The following is a 15,816-nucleotide window of genomic DNA, read 5'->3' as shown; positions in this document are numbered from 1 at the left end:
GCAGCATCCATGTGCTTGCAAATTGTAGAAGCCTTGGAGGTGTCACCAGGAAAGTGTACCAATAAGTTTTCAATTTAAAAATCTTTTAGTAATGTTTTTAATATTTTCAATATTATTAATTTTGCTATTAGGATTGAAAACTACTTCATCTTTAAAATTTAGCTTCTTAATCACGTTTATTTGAAAGTAGAGAGTACAAAGAAGTTTTCTGGTAAGTTTTAGATCAAAATGTTTTATAGAAAAAAAATAGTGCAACTTTTAATGTCGACATTAGAAATCCCCAATATAACGCTTATTTTTTGAGGGACAGACAATCTAGGTCTAATTTCTCACCTTTATACTATCCTTGGATTATAGGCTTTCATTTGACACCTCATTTGTCATTCTACCTAGTATAATCACGGAGAAGTAAACGTTCTTATTCTATTATTCTTGTAGGTACATTTAACATTGATTGAAATTATGAAAGAAATGGCATGGCAACACTGTGACGCACAAACATAAGATTCAGCTGTGCGTTACATAGGGTGCACTAATATCCAAGATGTCCGATTTCTCAGACATAGTATCAAATAGACCAAGTGAAGTATAAAAATACTTTAAATATTAGGTACTTATTATCTTATTCCCGAGGTAGACAAATCTAAAGCGTTCTACAAAAATAAAAAAATGTTTAGAGATAAGAAGATAATCCGAAATACAAAAATGAAAATCTACAATACGACCATAAGGCCAATAGTGCTATATGCTTTAGAGACATTTACATTAACAGCAAGAGGAGAAAAACAGCTAAAAGTTTTTGAGAGGAAAATTATGAGAAAAATACTGGGACCAAAGAGGGAAAACGAAGAGGATGTAGACAATGGATGAATCACGAAATACAAATCACAAATGGACGGGTCAAGAGAACATAGTTACATCATTAAAAGCACAGAGAATTAGATGGTATTGACACATAATGAGAAGAGAGAAGAGCAATTGGTTAAGAGTTATAACGGAATGGATACTACCAGGTAAAAGCACCAGAGGCAGACCTAAACTAACATGGAGACTTCAAGTCTAGGAAGACTTAAGAAGTATAGAAATTAGTAATATAGGAAGGACAATCAAAGAGAGAGCGGAATGGAGTGAAAAGTAGTGGAAACAGCGAAGTCACACAGCAACTGTAAAACCAAACTCAGAATGGGATGATCCCCCACACAAAAAGGATCTTCAAGTGAAAACATTTCAGCTTCCTCGGGAGCGTATAGCTTGGCTTATTTTTAAAATGAGGGCTATCCATTTGGGTGTCATGTTTGTTACCGGGGATTCTCAAACACCCACCCATTTAGCAAGTAAATAAAATAGATTTAATGATAAAAACGTTTATTTGGCTCCTGTTAGTACAGCTTAACCGTTTTTGAGAGGAAAATTATGAGAAAAATACTGGGACCAAAGACGGAAAACGAAGAGGATGTAAGACAATGGATGAATCACGAAATACAATAATGGGCGGGTCAAGAGAATTAGATGGTATGGACACATAATGAGAAGAGAGAAGAGCAATTGGTTAAGAGTTATAACGGAATGGATACTACCAGGTAAACGCACCAGAGGCAGACCTAAACTAACATGAAGACTTCAAGTGTAGGAAGACTTATGAAATATGAAAATTAGAAATGTAGAAAGGACAATCAAAGAGAGAGCGGAATGGAGTGAAAAGTAGTGGAAACAGCGAAGTCACACAGCAACTGTAAAACAAAACTCAGAATGGGATGATCCCCCATGATCTTCAAGTGAAATCAGTTCAGCTTCCCCGGGAGCGTATAGCTTGGATTATTTTTAAAATGAGAGCTGTCTATTTGGGTGCCATGTTTGTTACCAGGGATTCTCAAACACCCACTCATTTAGCAAGTAAATAAAATAGATTTAATGATAAAAACGTTTATTTGGCTCCTGTTAGTACAGCTTAACTGTTAACATCTGTGTAGTTTAATTTTAACTTTAAATGCCAATACAAAAAAATCCGAAAACTCACATGGTTAAGAAAATATCAAGCTTTGGTATATTAGTGAAAACTACTAGTCACAAAAGATTTCCTAAATTCAATTACTAGAATTAATTACTTATCAAATAAATAAGTAGGTGTAAAAATAACACGATATTTTAATAAATTAATATTTAGTCTCCCAAAAGTAGTATCCAACCGTTGGTTGGGGTAAGATCCTGTACACATGAGCGCGCTAGACGCTGAGTTTGCTAAACGCCGCGTTCCAAGTTTCAAAGAAACAAATGGTATCGTGTCGCATATAGAATGAATACACTTTAAACGCTGCGTTTGCAGCGCGCTTCTAGTTCACATGTTCACAGACACAGTACATATGTTCACAGACAAGCGCGCGCATTTGTGCTATTGACATCCCTGTGCTATATTGAAAAGTGATCTGTCTACAATGGAAGTCGAAAATTTTGATACAAAACTATATATGTTCAGGATGAATAAAAACTCCATAGTTGAAGAACTTGTTAAACAGAAGAAAAAAAAACAAATACACAAACAAACAAACAAGGATAGCAAGGTTTGATAAATACAAATACAACATAAATAAGGGCCAGGATATACAGGCTGTTAGTAAATAAGTATGAAAAACTTTAAGGGGTAATTCTGCATGAAAAAATAATGCCAGTTTGTTCTATAAACGTATGTCCGCAAATGCTTCGTTTCCGAGATACAGGGTGTTCATTTTTATTTCAAACTGCCAATTTTTTTATTGCTCTAAGACTGGTTGAGATATGAAAATTATATTTGGTGGGTTTTAAGAGGTAGTTATTGCGCATTTTTGGACAAACAAATAACAATTTTGTATTCATCAATTCATCATTGGCACGCCTACGGGTAATGGTCTGAATTTTTTAAAGAAAAAAATGGTACGCCACTGAGATATTTCAAATTAAAAATTATTTTTGTATTCCACATTTAATTTATGAAAAATAACCTTTCTTGTATTTTTTTCATATATGGTGCACCGTTTTTATGCGAAAAAATAAAACATCTTCGCGCGCATTTTTCAGTTCTTAATACATTATCAAGAACTCTTCAATATAATAATACCAAAGTAGAACAATAACAGAAAATATTACTAAACAGATCTTAACTAGGTGCAAAGCTACAACAAAGGTTCAAAATCACTTCCTTTAAAGGTGACAGAATAATTTTATATTCGCCATTGGCGCCCGTACAGGTAATGGTCTGAATTTTTTAAAGAAAAAAAATAGTACGCCACTGAGATATGTCAAATTAAAAATCATTTTTGGATTCCTCGTTCAATTAAAGAGAAAAAATCGTTGTCTTTTTTTCATATGCGGCGCCTTTTTTATGCAAAAAATAAAACATCTTAAAAGTTTACAAAGTATTTGAAATAAGATTCCATGCATATGAAATCTACCTCGAATAATTTGTAAGCGTTAAGATGTTTTATTTTTTTGTATAAAAACGACGCCGCATATGACAAAAAGACAAGAACGATTTTTTGTCGTAAATTTAACGAGGACTTCAAAAATGATTTTGAATTGGACGTATCTCAGTGGCACACTATTTTTTTTCTTTAGAAAACTCAGACCATTACCTGTACGGGCGCCAATGGTGAATATAAAATTATTCTGTCATCTTTAAAGGAGGTGATTTTGAACATTTATTGTAGCTTTGCACCTAGTTAAAGTCTTTTTAGTAATATTTTCTGTTATTGTTCTACTTTGGTATTATTATATTGGAGAGTTCTTGATAATGTATTAAGAAATGAAAAATACGCGCAAAGATGTTTTATTTTTTCGCATAAAAACGGTGCAACATATGAAAAAAATACAAGAAAGGCTCTTTTGATAAATTAAACGTGGAATACAAAAATAATTTTTAATTTGAAATATCTCAGTGGCGTACCATTTTTTTTTCTTTAAAAAATTCAGACCATTACACGTAGGCGCGCCAATGTTGAATACAAAATTGTTATTTGTTTGTCAAAAAATGCGAAATAACTACCTCTTAAAACCCATCAAATGTAATTGCCATATCTCAACCGGTCTTAGAGTAATAAAAAAAATTGGCAGTTTGAAATAAACATTTCAACACCTTGTTTTTCGGAAACGAAGCATTTGCGAACATACGTTTTTTTACTTTTTTTTACTACCATTATTTTTTTATGTAGAATTAGCCCTTAAAGTTTTTCATACTTATTTACTAATACCCTGTATATAGCAAGAAATGCATTTGTAAAAATGAAAACAGTTCTCTTCAACAAAGGCCTTAGATTAGAACTGAGAGTAAGAGCTTTACGATGCTACGTATTTTCGATACTGAAATATGGACTTGAAAGCTGGGCATTAAATGGTCTTGAAAGCTGGGAAATGTGGTGTTACAGAAGGATGCTTAAAATAGCATGGACACAGAAAAAAACGAACACGGAAGTATTGCGAGAAATGAGCAAAGATTACGAAATAATAAACACAATAAAAATAAAAAAGTTACAATAACTGGGACACGTAATGAGAGAACAGCGATATAAAATGCTATGACTGATAATACAGGGAAAGATAAGAGGAGGAATGAGTATAGGAAGAAGGGAAGTGTCATTGTTGAAGAATTTAAGGGACTGGTTTAAGAGCAGTTCTATAACTCTTCAGAGCAGCGGTAGATAGAGTAAAGATACTGATGATAATATATAACCTCCGATTGGGAGAGGCCCTTAAAGAAGAAGTTTTGTTAACACTTTTGTTAACATTGTACATCTTTTACACTCATAGATATATGGAGATTGTATATTTATCAAAAAATTATTTTTATTTCTATTTATTCCATTTTGTATTTCACGTTCCTACAAAGACTGACGGACATGTGCCTTTTTTCTAACGAGCTCTTAACGCGGCGTCTACCGCCTTCATGTGTACAGGCCCTAAAAAACAGCCGATAATTTCCAGAAACAGGATCAAGTTTCAAAACAACCACCTGCACTACTACAACATGTTCAAGTAACTATAATTTCTATAAAATATTCTCTCAGAGGTCACTTTCAAATAAAATTATAATTGTGACATTTAAAACACGAGATTTCGCACAATGTGAGGGCAAAATCTCATTTAATTAGATCGGTTTTTTTAGTGTCTACTCCTTGATATACAGTGTGTCTGCGTAACTTAAAACCATATGGAAAACTTTTTTATTATCAATTTTATGAAAAAAAGTTATTCTTCATAAAGTGCTCTGCATAGTCTAAAACCTAAGATGCAATCATCAGATATCAAATTTTATCAATAATATACGAGGTATGTCCAAAAATATGTATTTCGCTTAAGAGTAAAGTGCCTTTATATTTCACAATATAGATATCTATATAGTCGATCGGATAGCTCAGTGCGACTAGCGGCTGACCCGCACTTCACTTCGCTGTGAGGTACGAGAGTTCAAGCCCAAGCCAGGCCATCGGAAAAACAAAAAGGCTAACGCGTCAGTATAAAATTCTAAATATGAATCTGGCGCTTAGACTGGAATATGCGGGCATCTGATCGACCTATGAGGGAGGAGTACGGCAAGGGATAAGGGCTTGCGGCTCGGTGATACTCCCCCATAGATCCCTACCGAAGGGCGTTGACGCCTAAGAACGGTGTATATACATATTTCACAATATCGAAAATTGTCATTGAGAAAAGTTGTTTGTAATTAAAAATTATGTTATAATCTGCATTTACACTCTTCTAATTGAAAAAAAAAGTTTGAACATTTTCCTCAAATTACGGATACCCAACATCATTTTTATGTAAGATAACTCCGTTATTATTAATTTTGCGAAAAAAATTCTTTATAAAAATATTTGAATAGTCAAAAAACTAAGATGCAATCATAAGATATCAATTTTTTTCAATTTTATACGAGGTATGTCAAAAAATATGAATTTTGCTCAAGAGTAACATACCTTTATAGTTCACAATATTTCAACTAGAAGGATGCAATTGCATATTGAAATATAGTTTTTAATTCTGAACAACTTTTTATAATAACAAATTTCAATATTGTGAAAAATAAACATATTTTACTCTTGAGAGAAATTCATATTTTTTGATACCTCGTATAAAATTGACAAAATTTAATATCTTATAATTTTATCTTAGTTAGACTATGCAGAACGTTTTATAAAGAATAACTTTTTTTCGTAAAATTAATAATAACGGAGCTAACATAAATAAAAATGATGTTGGGTGTCCGTAATTTGAGGAAAATTTTCAAAAAAATTTTTTTTTTTTCAATTAGAAGAGTGTAAATGCAGATTATAACATAATTTTTAATTACAAACCGCTTTCCTCCATTACAATTTTTGATGTTGTGAAATATAAAGGCACTTTACTCTTGAGCGAAATTCATATTTTTTATATACCTCGTATACTGTTGATAAAATTTGATATCTGATGATTGCGTCTTAGGTTTTAGACTATGCAGAGCACTTTATAAAGAATAACTTTTTTTCGTAAAATTGATATTAAAAAAGTTTCCCATATGGTTCCAAATTACGCAGAAACACTGTACAACCGATAAAAAGTTTTTTAAAAACAATATATTTATTCAAAAAGAGTTTGACAGTGTATAGTACGTTGCTAAGCATAGGTTTTAATAATAAAAAGAATATTGAAGCCATTAAAAAAATCGTGTTAAAATCCATTTGCAATCTTCCACAATACTCCATTTATAATCTTCCACAATACTATTACATTAATCAAAACTACAAAAGAACCGCCGCAAAAGCATCTCCCCATAGAGTTGATAAAATCAAATATTCTGCTTTGTGGGCATAAGAATCATTTGAAAATTATAAATATAAAAAATACACTTTTTACGATTACCAACATGGAAGCCGGAACGTCTATTAAAGTTTAATTTGAAGAAAATAAACGAAAACATACCTTAATATTTTGGAAATGTCTCTTAATAAAAACTTAAGAAGATCAAGACTCTACTATAGGGCTGTGGCAACATTGCCGATGTTTTGCGGATTCAGATTAAGAGAGAACCCCACATAAGATTAATTTAGAGACTACAATAAAAACGTAAAAAATTGATGAAAAGCAGCTAGGAAAATGGATTTCAATGGAGAAGTATGAACAATATTAGAAACAATGGTAATTATTCATTTATGAAGTCGATAAATAGTGTTCTGGAGGGGGAAAATACAACATGAACAGTATCAGCATCTTAAAGTGTATAAAAACCTCCTCTAGCCTTGGACACCAGATCTCGTTCCATGTAGTTAAATCACCTTCTCCAAAACCGTCCATACGGTCTTCGCTCATCTTGCTATTGTCTGTAATCCTTCTTCATCGCACATACATTTAAAATGTTCCGACTAGCCGTATCTAGCTCTTCTTATTTCTGATATATGGGTTATTATTGATCAAGCTCAAAAGGCCTTGAAGGCCTACGCTATAACGTTTAATTTTCCATTACTATTTACATTTATTTATATAAAATACATTTAATTCCTACAAGCTTTCCATACATTTCTTAACCACTTCTCTCCATTGATTTCTGTTCAATGATTTTTGTTCCCAATTCTCAATATTTGTAAGTCTTAACATACGCTGTCCTTCCATCTCTTTCTGATCACTTTTTCTTCTTGTTTGTTTTGGCTTTCGTGATAGTACCATTTTCGGCGTTCTTTCTTTTCCCATTATTTTAATATGTCCTAAAGATGTCCTTCTATTCTCTGTATTTTGACTAGTCATTATTTTTGGTTCGTTATATAGTTCAAGTTCTTCATTATTCCTTCTCCATTGACCGTCTATTTTCACATCTCCATATATTTCTCTTTGTATTTTTCTCTTTCATTTTTGTAAAAGGTCTATTTCTGATCTTTTATGCATCCATTTTTCGAATGCATATGTAGCTGTAGGCCCGATATCTGTTTTGTAGATTGTTATTTTTGTTTTTCTTGATACAAATTTGGATATCACTAATGATCGCAATGCTCTATTCTTTTTGTTTCCTGTTACTATTCTTGCCATTATCTCCCCTTTCTCATGTCCCTTTTCACCTAATTTTTCACCCAGGTAAAGTAAATTCTGAAAATCCTACAGAAGTAAAAACTTCGTTTGTACAATGGTATAAAAAAAGTTTATTGCAAAACTATTAAAAAGTCATCCAAAAGGATTCGCAAAACGTTTTAGATCTAGATCAGATCATCTTCAGTGCGTTCTGCTTAGTAGATGAAACTAGCAACCTTATAAAATAGGTAACATCGAGAAATATGATTTACATGTTAATAATCTGATGACACATTGTTGGTCTATGTCCATTGAACTGGCAAGAACCACATGTTCTTATCGAGCAGGGAATTATGTTGCCCTTTGAGTACTCTTAACAAATTTATCTTTTAACATCGACTTAGAGTCGCTATTATTATCAGATTATTAACATGTAAATCATATTTCTCGATGTTACCTATTTTATAAGGTTGCTAGTTTCATCTACTAAGCAGAACGCAGTGAAGATGATCTGATCTAGATCGAAAACGTTTTGCGAATCCTTTTAGATAACTTTTTAATAGATTTTCAATTAACTTTTTTTATACCATTGTACAAACGAAGTTTTTCCTTCTGTATGATTTTTAATTATGGTATATAGCCAGCTACTGGGATTTTCCCATTGATTTTAAATTCTGAAACTCTTTTGAACATCCCTAAAAGATTGATATCTCCAATGTGAAATTTTCTTCATTTACTTTATCTGTTTCTCCCATTATGATATATGTTCAAGTTCTGTTTACTTTTCGTAAAACGCTTGTGTACGTCTTAGATATTTAACGTTGGTAGACTTGTTGACAGTTATCACTCCTATACTTGTCAAATGTCACTTTAGTAACCACTTCAGTAGAACCTTACTGCTGTTGTAGCATTTCTACGAACAGACACTAAGAAACAGTCTTTCTGACATTACAAAAAAGAACAACCAGAGAATACATTTTTCATTAATAGAAAACTGATAAATCATAACCCCCAGTAGAAGACTAAAAAAAAACAAATGTAGAAAGTAACTTTCGGTAAAAAGTAGGTCTTTCGAATCCACACAAATCAGAAAAAGATTTACTTGACATAATGTTCTATCATGGAATTCCTTAATCATATTTATGAAAACAATAGATTATAGTAAAATTCAGATCAAATAAAGAAATAAAATATACAGTAAACTAAGTAAAGATTGAATTCTTTGTAAAAAACACTTCGACAATATGAGATTTCTTTCAAAACAATAGTAACGGTATACTGGAACCACTCACTGTATATTAGGGCTTCTGAATTCTGGAATCAAATTGGGGGTGCAATTTTGAGCTTTTCCAAACAAAAAGAAGAATAAAGTAAGTTATCAATCGAAGTCGCACAGAAAACGACAATAAATATCGTTCCCATACCACCAGATTGACAACAGGTGGAATACTTTCTTTGGTTACACCTCCTGAGATTTTCAAAATTTATAAATCAAACAGGATGCCGAGGAAATTAAGATGAGAGAATTTTAAATAATTCACAACTCATCTGCTCAGCGTGGTAAAAGTTCCAGCAAGAAAGATTTCTTAATACTCCTACAAAAGAGTAAATGAATTAAAAATGTGTATAAACATTTTCAATTTCTTTGTAACACGATAATGCAGCAGCTGCATAATACTCTGGTTAAATCGGAGAGTGCAGGAAGAGTCTATACCTGTTTCGGAGGTCTTTTCCCCCTCATCAGTAGTCCCATATCCTCTTCTCTCCTATCCTCTCCGATGGATAACTTACTTTGTTTTTCGGAAGATAGCTCTAGTTCATCTGTGACATTTCTTTCTTTGCAATTCGGAAGGGCCCAAAGTATGATACGTGGAGGAATCGGAGAGAAGAGGATATGGGACTACTGATGAGGGGGAAAAGACCTCCGAAACCGGTATAGACTCTTCCTGCACTCTCCGATTTAACCTGAGTATTATGCAGCTGCTGCATTTTCGTGTTGCAAAGAAATTGAAAATGTTTATACACATTTTTAAAAAGAAGAATGTTGACGCTCCAAAATTTACTAAACAATACCACCTGGTAAGTCTTTTGATTTTAACTCAAGAATAACAATTTTTGTGGTTTTATACTTCATAGGTCAGATTATAGACATGGACATAACCTTAAATGCCTTTAAGAGACCAAAAACAACCTTATTGTAGATAAACGCTCAAATATAATTTTTGTTCTATAAAAATCGACGACAAAAATGTAATTTATAACAAATAAAAGAAAAATTTACGATTAAATATGCCTTATAAGCTTATAGTTTTTATTATAAGATCCGCCCACCACTTGTGGCGTCATGACTTAATTTATTGACTGTTTAACTGCCAAAATAACTTGATTTAAAATTGACCTCTTCACAATAGAATTCAAAAATGAAACAAGGGATGTTAAAAAAATATTCTAACTATTTTCAAAAATAGCTCATAGAATAAAAAACAGTATGTACACTGGCAAATATCTCTATTTATACATGTATAGATTTCTTTGGTTTTTCTATAGCATAAACACACGAAATGAATCTCTACAAAAATATACAATTACACACACCTGCTGTCACAATGAAATTGTATCAAGACAAATTAAAAGGCACTAGAGTCATTCGTATAAAAAAATAAAGTGTGCGACGTGTTGAGAGAAATCTGGCAACCCTGCATTAGACATCAACTCTCCATCTCTCTCAAGATACCACCTTCGCCTTGCTCAGTGTCGCCCTAGAAGCCTTCTAAGATGGAATTCCCAGTCTTTGTTACCGCCAATGTGAAATTCATGCTATGATACGTTTTTTAAATGAAAAATGGATTTAACCTATTAACATTCATCGTCAGCTAATCGTAGTTTACGGGTAAAAGTGCATATCTGTTCAACAAGGCCTTCCGATTCATTGTAAATCTCTATTCAGCCTTCACTGAATTCTCTACTCTATTTGCGAACATGTTAAATAGATATTCGATAATTGACGATGAATGTCAATAGTCCATGAAATCCATTTTGCATTTAAAAAACGTATCACAGCATGAATTTCACATTGGCGGTAAGAGCGATCGTGACCTCCATATTCAAAGGCTGCTAGGCCAACACTGAGCAATGCACCAATGCAGTGAGGCGAAAGTGGTGGGGTAAGAGAGAGGGAAAGTTGATGTGTAAGATAGTGTTGCCAGATTTCTTCCAGAACGTCGCACTCTTTCTCAGCGGCATAGAGAATCTTATTTTACGAATGACCCTCGTACACCCTACCCTGTACGAGGGTTGACGACGATTTAGAAAAAAGTATAGATTTCAGACTCAATAATTTAGAAAATCAATATGTACATTATATAAAATTAATTACAACACAAAGTTATGGCAGACTAAATGTATGCTAAAGAAAATTAACGTTCACAGGGTGAATAACTCCGCTATCTCTGTAACTCTGTACGACACCCCGCATCTGAAATGTATGGCGTATGGTAATCAATATATGTACAGGGTGGCCCGAAAGTTTGTAAACGCCTAATTGTCTCTTCGCTGGATGGTCCGAATTGTATAAAAACCGGGCCTATTCTGCAATATGAAGATTTCAAATTTCATGCTTGCAATGTTGCCAGATTACCATTTTTCTGATCTCATCAGTCACTTTGGTTTTTTAAATACAACATTCTGTGTATTGTGTTATTGGAATCCTCACTTCAATACTATGTAACACTTGGTATTTTATCTAGTCACTAAAGTCTTGAATAAATAAAACTTCTCAGTGCCAAATAGTTTATAGTAATTCAATAAACATAGAATTCTCTCATTTTGACATTAATTCATAAAACTAACAATTGAAGTTCATTGAAAAGTTTTGTAAAATAAATTGTATTAATAGCTAAAGCTCACAATTATGTTCTTGAAAATTCTACATTCTACAATAAAGATAGTTTTTAATGTGTACAGTAAGGGAAAAACCCCTTACTGTATAATATAATATGTATCAAAAAATGTATATAATTTTAAGTAATTTAGATTGTTACAAAAAATATTGTTTCTAAATAGGCAAACAGAACGAAGGTTGATTAACCCAGTTTTGTTTATGTAACCTCGTAGAGGCTTACGTATAGTTTACTTTTCAAAGTCCAAATTATAAGGAGATATAAATAAACAGAGGGATTATCATTATCATTATAGTATTATTATTATCAAGATCGTTACTATGCTAGTGACCCGTCCTACGAGAAGGGTGTCCTGAAGGACCACCCCGCGAAACAACATCTTAGTAACCTTATGTTGATTGATGTTGTAAACCGTAAATAAAGTTATAAAGTTAGAGTCAGTGTTTCAACTCGACATTCCAACCCTGAAAGATTATCATGGCAATCTATCAACGTAGCACCAACGTAACAAATGAAAAAGGGCAAACCATTATATCCGTAAGTCCATAAGGCTTACGCTACAAAAAATTGTAAAGTGCTTTGAGGAAACTGGCTGAGTACAAGATGGCATTCGAGCAGATAGACCAAAAACTGTTATAAATTACAATAAAACTTTAGATTTAATGCAAAGTTCCATTGAAGATCCACATACGTCCTCACGCAGAGCTGTCCATTTATAAAAATAGTTTCAGCGGTTTCCGAGAAATGACCGTGTTTCCATACTTTCTCGCTACCCTGTATACATGATGTAGGCCATTTCTCAGTCTTGCGTGTATGGCATAAGAATTCATTTAAACTCTACAAAATCCAGTTGTTGCAAGAATTAAATGAAGATAACTATGACCGTAGATTACAGTTTAGTGAGGTAATGATTATGAATAAAATTGTAACTGACGAGAACAATATATGTTTTTAAAACGAAGCAATATACAGGGTGCCCCGAAATAAGTGCGTTCCTTAAAGGTATAGGTAGAAGGCACAATGTAGAGCAAAAAAGTCTTATAAACATTTTTTTCTAAATTCATCCGTTGATCAAAAAACGAAAATACATTTTGATATGCAAATTAAAGTCCGGTAACAACGCGCAACTCAAAAATCTAAAGAATAAAAAAGTAGGTTTGTAAGTCAGTTGCATCTGGTAGGTAAAATAATGTAAATATCAATCAAACCAATATCCATTATTTTACAGGTAGGTACCTACGATGTCAACAATCCCAAAAATCACACCTTAAATAGTAAATAAACAAGGGGTTATTACGTTAAATTTTCACAGTCACAGCAAGTTCTCCTAGGCTACGTTGCCATGTCATTCAAATTTATGAAAATAAAAAGTCACTTATATGGAGACCAATGTAATAACTTTAGAAAAAAATGTTATAGGACATTTTTGTTCTAAATTGTGTATTATATCCATACCTTAAAGGAACGCACTATTTTCGGGGACACCCTGTATACACTGTGTAGGAATGTAAATCGCCAAAATGTATGGTATTGGAGTGAGGTAAATCCACACTAGATACGTGCAAACTATAGTCAAAGACCACCAAAACTAAATGTATGGATGAGTATAGCGGGTACTCAATTAATTGGGCCGATTTTTATAGAAAGCAATTTAACAAGCGATAAATATGAAATTCTACTTAGAAATGAAATTGTACCTGCCCTGAAAAACAAGTTTGATTAGGTAGTATTGAGTGACCTCCTCGTTCACCCGATTTGAAAACTAAAAATTATTTTTAATGGGGATAATTGAAAACCAGAATTATAAAACTAAACCAGCAAGTGTAGCAGAGTAAGGCAAAGAATTATCGATGAATCCATATTAATTTCTAGAGAAACATGAAGAAATGTAATAGGCGCATTCTACCATTGTTTAGGATACTATCAAATTAAAAACGAAGGACATCTTGAACATTTGATTAGGTAGACATTAATTTAGCAATGTAGTATAATTTTAAGTTGAATCAAAAAAATTATTGAGGCGATAAGACATTTCTACGGTTTTGTTTTATCTTTTTAAGATGTTCCTGACTACATAGAATCGAAAGTATTGTGTACGGTTGAACTGATATTGCAGTGGAGATTTCAATACACAATTACAATATACAGGGTGTTGTTTTTAAAAAACCAAAGTGACTAATGATATCAATAACATGGTAAACCTGGCAACGTTACAGCAATCAAATTTCAAATATTCACAATGCAAAATAGGTGTATCCTTGTTTTTGTATAATTCGGACCATACATTGAAGAGATAATTGGGTGTTTCCAAACTTCTGGTCCACTCTGTATTAATCAGGATATAGTGGAAAATGTTCAAAAATCACATTCAAAAATGTCTGTTTCTCAGACAGACATCAAAAATCATATTGTAGTTGAGTCTGACCTGCATTACACAAAAATATACTGGCCAGAAATACTGCCTTTGCCTTTCAGTGTGCTGATTCGAAATCGTAACTTCTCTTTTACTTTTTCTCCTATAAAATTTAACACCTTCTAAATATTATCTCTACATCTAACTAAATTGTAATCCTAAAGATTTAAATCATTATATTGCAATAGAAATATGATTATTACCTTAATTTAGAATTTATGGTATAGTACGTCTACTTACAAGATTACAAAATATATGTAGGGATATATTAAGAGGAACTCAATTGAAAAGTAGAACTCAACTCCACAATCAGCACAAGACAAAGCACAGGTAAAATTCATTCTAAATCAAAACTTATTTAAAAAAAATTAAAGCAGAGGTAAAAGACCTTTTTGAAAGCGTTTTTACTTCTCCACTACACACTAAAATAAATTACACTGAAAAAATATACAATTATATACAAATAAAATTAAAAATTAATTACATTTACATAATTCTTGGTATCATTGGTAAACTGCTTACACATTTTTTTTTTATTTAAAATGCGTACTTTAATATTAAAAATTCATAAGTATTAAGGGTACATTCATATTCCAGACATCGATATAACATTCTCCTATTTCTTTTTTTTATAATGTTGCTATAATTTAATGAAGACACTCTAGCACAAAGGTTGTGATATACAGTACGCACCAAAGTTTCTACAAAATTTCTTCAATAATACTGATTCTTTGCGGTATCTCAGATTTTTCATACAATTTGGCATAATGAAATGTTACAGATCAGCCAGTTAGTGATCTAAATCAGAAGAAACTCTTTAAAAAAGTAGTCCCAGTGGCTTAAAATGAAGAGAATTTACTAGTACAAGAAAGAAGGCAACAGGATTGTCTCAATGACAGTACCTATCCAGACTAAATGCCATAGTGGACGTGAATAGTTTAAGAAGAATATGACCAAATGATCTAAACAAAACAGCTCTTTAATCTCTTAGAAGCTGGTCTCTTAGGAGCTTAACATGAAGAAAATATACTGGTACAACAAAAAAGAAGACTACAGGATTGTCCAAACGACATAGCATCGAGTCTAAATAACCTACAGGACCAGAAGAAGAATAAGATCAAGCGATATGAAATAGCATTGAGTCTGAATAACATACAAGATCAGAAGAAGAATAGGACCGAGTGATCTAAATCAAACGGAGAAAATTACTTTAAAAAAGTATTCCCAGGAGCTTAAAATGAAGAAAATGTAATAGTACAACGAGAAAAAAGACTACAGGACTGTCCAAATAACCTAGTCATTGTCATGTACTTCACATGTTGGTGCATACATTGCCTCTTGCCTGTTCAAAATCAACAATCTTCTTACGACCCTCTGGTCATTGTTGGTCGCTTCTTTTACTTCTTGTACATTCAACGAGCCATCGATGCCAAGGACCCTGATGGATAGGTATCACGATGATTCGTCCTCCTCTTTCCAACGGCCCATCGTACGTCGCGATTC

At 32.6% G+C, this 15,816-nt stretch overlaps 1 protein-coding gene across 20 annotated transcripts in view; it reads right to left on the bottom strand.

Moving 5' to 3' along the window:
• Positions 1-1,907: 1,907 nt before the first annotated feature.
• Positions 1,908-15,816, bottom strand: part of LOC114328741 (arfGAP with SH3 domain, ANK repeat and PH domain-containing protein) — a 415,375-nt gene continuing 401,466 nt past the window's right edge. For all 20 annotated transcript variants that reach the window (XM_050663451.1, XM_050663458.1, XM_050663453.1 and 17 more), the window contains one exon: positions 1,908-15,606. The gene's annotated coding sequence lies outside the window, so the exon portion shown is untranslated. The remainder of the gene's footprint in view (positions 15,607-15,816) is intronic.

The sequence above is a fragment of the Diabrotica virgifera genome, chromosome 10 (genome assembly GCF_917563875.1).
Source record: "Diabrotica virgifera virgifera chromosome 10, PGI_DIABVI_V3a".
Classification (NCBI taxonomy): Eukaryota; Metazoa; Arthropoda; class Insecta; order Coleoptera; family Chrysomelidae; genus Diabrotica; species Diabrotica virgifera.
The sequence above is the reverse complement of the archived record's forward strand: the minus strand, read 5'-3'. Positions and strand labels throughout refer to the sequence as shown.